This window comes from Pteropus medius, unplaced genomic scaffold (assembly GCF_902729225.1).
Source record: "Pteropus medius unplaced genomic scaffold, Ma_sr-lr_union100, whole genome shotgun sequence".
NCBI classification, from domain to species: Eukaryota; Metazoa; Chordata; class Mammalia; order Chiroptera; family Pteropodidae; genus Pteropus; species Pteropus medius.
In genome coordinates, this window is record NW_024354500.1 from 31,028,141 (window position 1) to 31,037,300 (window position 9,160).

The window sequence follows — 9,160 nt, forward strand, 5'->3', positions numbered from 1 at the left end:
AAATATTACATTTTTAATTGTTATGCACTTTAACCAACATTTAGCTAGTGTCCACTGTGTAGGGAAAATCATATTATGCAATTTGGAAAAAAAAAGCCAAATAGAAGAAAAGGTCTCAGAGCAATATGCATTCATGAAAAAAAACCCAAAAACTTCAGAATAATTACAAAGATGTATACATGTGTTGACAAATTAGTATGATACAAAAAACCCTGCTCATGCAAACTTTAAGGGAGCTATTAGTATAGGAAAAGTTAATAAGTTCTTCCTTGAAGAAGTACATTTTAAAATGGGTTTAGAAAACCATGTAGAGTTAAGAGTATCCCGAGTGGGGAAAAGATGCAGAGCTGGGCGGGGACCACAAGCATGTAGCTCTACAGAGAGAAGAGAGTCATGGACTCATCTCGAAAGCCAAAAGAAGGATGGTAACAGTTAACAGCAAGTGTGACAATGAGAATTCAGCAATAACTATTTCACCAGATGCGTTAAAACATGCAAATGAGCTCTGGGTCACAGACGTCAGAAAGAAGAAACTATCTCAAAAGAGGGAAAGCTTTTGGTTTGGAGGATTTTGTTTTTTTAACAGTGTCGAACCAACTAAGTAAGCGTGAAAGAGGGGTATGAAAACAGTCCGCTGGATCAGGGTCAAAAGAAAAGCACCGGGGCTTTAGAAAAAAACCACGTGTTCTGAAAAGTGGTGAAGTTAAAGGCGGGGCTCAGCTAGTTAAGGTAAAAATGGGTAGGGAGGAGATGAAGGTGAACATGTAGATAGCCCCACACAGATTGTCGTGGAAAATGAAATGGTAATTAGACATTGAAGCGAGGTCAGGGACGGATTTTCTAATAAGGAGAGAAAACTGTAGACTGGCTATAAATTCCCTGAGATCGTGTCTAACCAGAGGTGTACATATAAAATCCGCTCCCGCGGACTGTTGTCATGACTTGGTCATTAGGAAGATATTCAGAAGAAACAGGAAATATGAGAAATATGAACATTTGTGCAGAAAATAGAGGGGATCTTAGTAATAAAACTTGCAACTATTGTGCAAGGGTCACACTGTATATGCTTAAAATTAAAAGAAAGAATCAGAAGAAAGTGATCAGATAAAAATACCAAAGTAAGTTAAACTTTTACTTATAAAGGTTCACAGCAAACTCAGAACTAATAGTAATCATGGCAAACATAGTTTCCACTTATGTGGTGTTCACTCTGTGCATGTGAACAAAGGCCCTGTGGAAGAATCCAAAATACAAGCAGAAACACTGATTTTTCTCATCCTACCTCAGAGTTTTGATAAAAAGTAGAGGATAGCTGGATTTATTCACTAATTCAATGAAAACATTTACTAAACACTCGAGCTGCAGAGATGAATTCAGTTTGGCCCCTTTAGTCACAGAGCTTCCAATCCAATGGAACAGGCAGATAACTGCAGCCCAGTGTGACAGTAGCTCTCAACAACAAGGGTAATAAACATGAGAAAATCAATATTTGTTTTCCTGAGAAGACCCTGGGTCCCTCCGGATGCTCTTTGGCATTCTTAGCATTGTCCTACCACAGGATGACTAACCCCACTGTCCCCAGTAGGACATTCTCAACTGATTTTCCCATCCCCCTTGTCACTACCACTTCTACTGCAAATAACCAGTCTTGGGGAGTGGACCTTGCTATTATTGCCACCTATGTTGGAGCTCTCTTATTGTTATTCCAAGAAGGTGTCTGGCTCCTAAAGATTATTTATTTGTAATTTTGTCTCTAAAGCAACTTGAAATACTTCTACTGTGTTCAACCTTGAGTAGTGAGGTTAAGAAACACACAGATAAAGATTCACACAAACATCCTTTGCTCATTAATCTAAGTGTCAGTATCCCAATGCCCGAGCACCAATCCCAACTCCTCCACGTCACTCTGCCAAGTTTCCCAGGCAAATCCAGTTGAGGGTCTTCGGGGCAGCCAGGTAGACTCAGTTTACCACAGTAATATGGTCATCCTGCCATTTTTATTATTTAAGAGGGAGAAACACCTAAAATGCGGGCTTTAGTGAGTGAACGGTGATCATGTGGCAGTGCTCCAGGATTACTTCAACAAAAGAAAGGAAGTGAAAGTCAAACTCTCCCCATACCCTTTCACTAGAGAATCACCAAATCACAGTGACTCAGCACCTATGGACTTTTTCTGTCATTGGTACAATGCTGAAACATTGCTCCAAGCATATTGCCTTGTCACACCTCACCACCCTTGCTAAGAAAACATGCTCAGGGCAGGTTACGCCAAAAGCAAAGACAGAGATTGCATGGTGTAAGCAGACAGTGATCTGGTAAAGATCAAAGTTCTCTTTCAGAGGGGGTTTGTCATTGCTTCTGTGGATGTAAGAAACATCCAAACCTGTAGAGAATTTTTGAGTTTATTTGAACAAAACTGACAATAATTGCTGGGAAGCAAAATCTCAACAAATTGAGAAAATATGCTGGAGAATTGCCGTGGTACAGCTTATTTTATACATTAGAATTAATGGAGGAGGCATAAGCAGGGTTACATGAAATCCACTGGTGGTAGATTAAGGAGGTGGGAGAAAGCAAAGTGGGGAAATCTCTAGGACTGGATAAAAAGTAAAATCAAGGGACATATACTTCTTTTACATCGGTGGGTACGGGATAGCTAATAATGAACATTTACAGCACATAGAGATGGTGTATGGGAGACAAGATAACTGTGAGGAGTTCTGGGTCTTGAGCTCTGGCTCGGGAAGTTGTACCCTGAGAGGTCTGGAAAAGAAGATTACTCTGGCATTTCAAAGGAGCGTTATCTTAGATGCAAAAACACAACAGATGGGCTTACTTAGGGTAAAGATTGGCCTTTGTCAAGGAAGCTATAGGCCTAAGAGGTGGCTACTTGCCATGACTCAGTTTTAGTTAGGAACATAAAAATGTTCAGACCATCTTGTGTGGTTACTTTCAACCTCTGAGTTTGTAGGGCTCACCATGCTGGCCTCCGCTGAACTTGTCAGGTTTAGTAGGTGGCCCCTTTTTCAGCCACAGTTCACACTCTCACATTTAAGCTCTTGCCGATTTATTGCTCACTACTCAAAACTTCACTGAGCTAATGTTTAGAAATTCATTTGCTATGGAAGCAAAGTCCAATATCAAATTCTTAAAAGCATGTGAGTTGCCCTATTCATATACTTAGTCATGTGTCTAAGTACACACACACACACACACACACACAGAATAATTATAGAAAAATGGAATGATAACTAGACATTAAAGTGAGACATAGGGGTTCAGAATGAGTCACCTCAAGATGTGTTTCTGTTGTACACAGTTTATTTTTGAGCTAACGGCCGGCCACCGAGACCCTTCAGGCTCAAGAGAAACTTTGCCCCGCCTCCTCAAAATACCTAGAAAATTTAAATTAGTGTCCTTGCCCATAATAAGAGATTATTAGAGATAACCTTTGTACCTATTGTATAGCAGAGCAAACTACTAATTACTGAACATCTGCTCTTCTTATCATCTTTAACGACCCTTTCCTCAATGAAGCTCCTAGGAGTCCTACCTCATCCTTATCTCAGAATGCCGTATATACTTCATTTTAACTTTCTGTATCTGAACCTCTCATGTGTGGAGTTTCTGACTCTCTCATATATGTGGGGTTCCCATATGTATGTATGCAAGTCAGTTGTATATTATTATTCTGTTGTATACAGTAGTCTCCCTTTTCTGTGGTTTCACTTTTCTGTTTCAGTTACCATGGTCGACTGAAGTCTAAAAATATTAAATGTAAAACTCCAGAAATAAACAATTATAAGTTTTAAATTGCATAAATAGCATGATGAAATCTTACTCTATTTCTCACCATTCTGCACTGTCCCACCCCGGGTATGAATAATCTCTCTGTCCAGCATATATCCATGCTGTATTAGCTACCTGCCCTGACTGTCATGGTATCACAGTGCTTGTATTTAAGTAACCTTTATTTTACTTAATAATGGCCCCTGAAGCCATTCATATAACTTCAATTACAGCATAATGTTATAATTGTTCTATTTTATCATTAGTTATTGTTAATCTCTTACTGTGCCTACTTTACAAATTAAACTTTATCATAGGCGTTAACCTAAAAATAAAAGGCCAAAGTGAGAGGCAATAAATGTTTATTTGAGATTCAAAAGAGTAGCTGTTCAGGAAGCACGGATTCTGGCAGAAACGTAAATACTGTTCTGATTAGGAGGTGAAGGCAAGGGGTGTTTATTGAGAAAGGAAAGGGGAACAACAACGTGAATAAAAGGAAGGAATTTCTATGGGTGCAGATAAGCTAACACAGTGATGCTAATTCTAAAGAATGTCTCTACTTTTTAGTCAGTAGTCATAACAAAAGTTGTTTGGAATACAATGCTGCTTTAGGCCCAGTCCAAAGGTTAATTTGCCCAGTTTTAACATTCCAAAGGTTTGAGGAATTAGATTTCTAAGATAGTTCCCCCAGAATGGCAGCTCTGACTCTATTTTAAAGTGGCTCTAATTATATTATTTTTACATAGGTGTATATGTATAGGAAATGACATAGTATATATAGGGTTCAGTACTCTCTGGGGTTTCAGGCATGCACTGGGGGTCTTGGACCCTACCTCTGTGGAAAAGGAAGGACTGCTGCGCATCAATTTCCTTTCTCATTATTCAAATTACATAATTTTAGAATGTATTGAGGTATGATATACATACTGGAAAGTACACAAATGTTATATGTAGAGACGATGATTTTTCCCATATGCATTTACCTATATAATCACCATCCAGTTCAAGGTAGAGGACAACTCAGTTCTCCTCCAAGAAGTCTGCCGCTTTCTCCTTCCCAAAAAGTGTCTCCCCATAGAAGTCACACTACCATGACCTCCTTCACCACAATTTGTTTTGTCTGTTCTTGAAATTTATGTAATTTGAATCTGTAAGACACAAACTTTTAGTTTTATTTAATTTTTTTAAAATGCAATATATTCAAAAGGTATAAAAGTGTTTTTTCTCTCTCAGCTCTGACCTCCAGCCTGAACCTAAAGGCAACCACTAGTACCAGCTTCTCGTGCAATTCTGTGGAAATACTTATTCACATACATGTAAATGCATATGTGTGAACATGGTTTTCTTCCTCTCACAACAGTTCTATAAAATACTATATACATATATACATAGTGTTCTATACCTTGCATTTTTCACACACACGCACATGCACGCATCATGGATACCGTTCCCTATTCAAGACTTTCCCTGTTTTCACCCTGTTGCAGAGTGTTCCATTACTGACCAATCCCTATTGATACACACTTGGGTTATTTTCCACTCTTTGCTAAGATAAACCTTTTAGATATGTTAATCCACACACATGGAAGTAAATCTATGGGGGAAAAATTTCCTAAAACGGGGATTGCTAGATCAAAGGACATAGACATTTGCAATTTTTATAGATTTACAAAATTACTCCAATGACATAGAAGTTGCTCCTATTTAAATTTCAATTTAAACTCCAAGAGCCTGTTTTTTCACACCTTTGCCAACATAGGTGTTATTAAACTTTAGCCAATATGATAAGAAAAAATGGTTTCTCTGTGTAGATCTAATTTGTATTTTTCTTATTGTGAGTGAGGTTGCGCATCTTTTCGTGGGTCCAAGAGCCATCTGTATTTCCTTTTCTGTGTACTGCCTTTTTCTACCTTTTGTTCATTTCCCTATTTGACTGTTGGTTCATTACTCTGAAGACGTTTCTTATATATAAGAAATTTAGGCTTTAAATGTGAAATATCTTGCAAACATTTTCCCCTAGTTTATTGTCTATCTTTTGTCTTGCCTTATGGTGGCATTTGCCATAAAGAATTTTTATATAGTTGAATTTTACTGTATGGTTTCTGACCTTGCCACTAAAAGATTATAAAAGAAGATTCTCCCACAGATTCTTTTGGTGTTTTAATAGTTCGGTTTTTTTCCTTTATGCTTAAATGTCTGATTCAGCTGGAATTTATTTGGCTATAAGATGTAAAATTTGGATATATCTTTCTTTTTCCAGTTAACCATTCAAGTTTACAAACATCATTTATTAAATAACTGCCTTTTCCTTCTTGATTTGAAATGTCATATTTATCTTTTCTAAATTCTTTTTGTGTTGGGGTCTGTTTCCAGAGTTTCTGTCTCCCATTATTGATCCAAAGTTTCTATCTATAGTCCAGCAGTTTCTAGTAGCAAAATATTTTAATTATTACATTTAATATGTTTTAATATCTGATAGAGCTAGCCAACTCCACTCTGCACCCTCCCCCATTGTCCTTTGTGTCTTAAAAAAATTTCCTGGCTATTCTTGCTAGTTGATTTTTCCGTATGAACTTTGGAATCAGCTTATCTAATTTCAAATATCTCATTGGTATCTTTGTTTGGATCTTACCAAATTTGTAGATATTAATATAGTGTTCATGTTATGAATTGTTATCTAACAAACTACCTCAAAACTTAGTGGCTTAAAATCTTATTATTATTTCTCATAATTTTATTCTTTAACTAGGCCCCTCAGGAAAACTCTCACTTGGTTGTGTCAGGGTTTTGCAGTCAGATAAAGAAATTTACCCTCACATGTCTGGTGCCTGTGCTGAGAAAGCTAGAACAACTGGGGGATAGCCAAGCATCTCTCTCCACAGAGCATCTCCACACAGTTAGCGTGGGCTTCCTCACAACATGGCGGGATTATGGTAGTCAGTCTTCCCCCACGATTGCTAGGATTTCCCCCAGACCAAGCATTCTAAAAGACACAGGCAAAAGCTTTAGGGCTTCTCCTGACCTAGCATCAGAAGTTACACAGTGTCACCTCTGCCGTAATCTGTATATTAAAATAAGTTACAAGTGTAACCATGTAATTCTTCACTTCTTTAAAATGACTTTTTCCCTTCTCTTTCTCTTTGATTCAAACTGGTCTTGGGCTCACTTGGTTTTTACTTTCCTTGTACTTTCACATACTGTATGACCACTCTCGTCCTTAATCATTAAGCCCTTAGGTCAGCATTGAACAGTCTTAAGAAGAAAGCTTCAGGTCTGTTGACCACTGAAATGGAGTTTTAGTCAGAATAAAGATAACATCTTGCAGCTCCACAACCATGAAATTCAAACCACCCTACCAACATCCCATCGAAACCAGACAGGACGATGCCATGACTGACAACAGAATCGGATGCAATGGTCAGCTGCCTCCTACCCTAGCCCCAGCTAATCAGTAGTACCTATGACCCTAACTCTTAGTTTCCATGACTACTGACTTTTCTCTATATAATCTGTACTCCCGAGACACCCAGGGAGTGAGGTCTTTGAGCAATAGCTCACCTGTGTCTTCAGGACTTGCAACTCTCTGATAAACCTTACTTTTTTGCTACAAAACCTGCAGGTATCTTTTCTTGAGCTTAGATGTGCATAGACAGATGGACCCCTTTTTGTCCTGATAACACAAGGATACAAATGGAGGACTCTATACAACAGTACAAATAAAGGGCCGTTCTTGAAGACTAGCTTCCATACTTAGAGAGAATGACAACATGAATGTTTCTAAAGGAGGCTGTCTATAAGATTTTATTTTATTTGGCTCATGCTCTCAGGTAACTTTTAGGCAAAGAGATTTTTCTTTATATGAAACTCAAGACAAACATTAATGCACAGTTACTAAGAAATAACTTCTGTGATGTAAAAAAGAAAATTAGAGAAGTGAAAGTCTTAGCACTACATAGAAAATGATACTAACATTTTAATAATACTTTATAGTTTTCAAATGCTTTCCCCTTCAATCTCATTTTTTTGAGATTTTTGAGAGTTTTTGAGAGTTTTATTTCCACACTCGGCAGTTTTAGTGTTCTGGTTTCATAGATGATGAAATTGAGGCTCGGAAATGTTCTAACTTGCCCAAGGCCCCATAGCTACTTTGACTCTAGAGCCCGTCTTGCCTGCAGCAGAAAAACTCAAGTGTCTACAGAAACCAGACTGATAATTAGAATGAGTTAACTACCCTACTTGTATTCTTTCAAAAGAGACCATTTGGTCTGGATATTAAGTGCTTAGATATTCTTTATTTTGTCTACTCATTATTTTATCTTATTTCTTGTTAAACATTCTATTTTCTTTATTTACCTTTGATTTCTAACTATTGATAAAGACAGAGTTGTAAGAGTTCACTTTCTTCTTAAGTCTACAAAAACCAAAAACACAGTACCACATACATGATAAAAATGACAAATGAAAGCTTTGGCTTTGGGAGTCAAAAAGAGAATAGAGAGACTGCTGAAAACTGGGAGGGGCATCTGAGTCTAATGAGAGCTGCCCCTCCATCCCGCAAATGGTTATCACGGAGGACTATGGGCCCGATGTTCAAGGTCTTTTGAGTTTCAAGTGCTGTTAAAAGTCCATAGTTCAAATGAAATAGTCCGAGGTCAAAATATTGACAAAAATTCTTTTTTTTTTTCCCCCAAAGATTGAGTGAGCTAACACTAGGTTAAACAGACAAAACGTATCTGAGGGCTGAGTAGCCTGTGGACTGCTAGCTTGCAAACTCTAATTTGGATTTCCCAGCCTTTGTCACTGCACAGGTGGGTACCCAAGTTCTCCCAATCTTTCTCTCCACAGTAAGAGAGCCTCAAACTAAGAGACAAAGGTAAAATTTTATGCCGAAACCGTGAACATCATGGAAACTATCTTAGTCTGGTCAGGCTGCTGTAACAGAATACCATCGACTGGGTGGCTTTAAAAGAATGAAAATTTATTTCTCACAGTTATGGAATCTGGGAAGTTCAAGATTAAGGCATCAACAGACTCGGTGTCTGGTGAGAGCCCTCTTCCTGGTTCTTAGACGGCCGTCTTCTCACTATAACTTTACATGATGGGGTCTTTTTTATAAGGCACTAATTCCATTCAGAACTCTACTTTCATGACCTGATCACTTCGCAAAGGCTCCACCTCAAAATACTATTACATTAGGGATTAGGATTTCAACATGTGAATTTTAGAGGGACACAGGTATTCAGTCTATAGCAGAATTCCAGGTAAGATGACAAGAAACCAACATGTGAAGATTCTTCTATAGCCCTGAGATAAAACAGAGCACAAATAGAGGTCAAAATTGCCTTTGAAGCTATGCTCACAGGAAATGAAA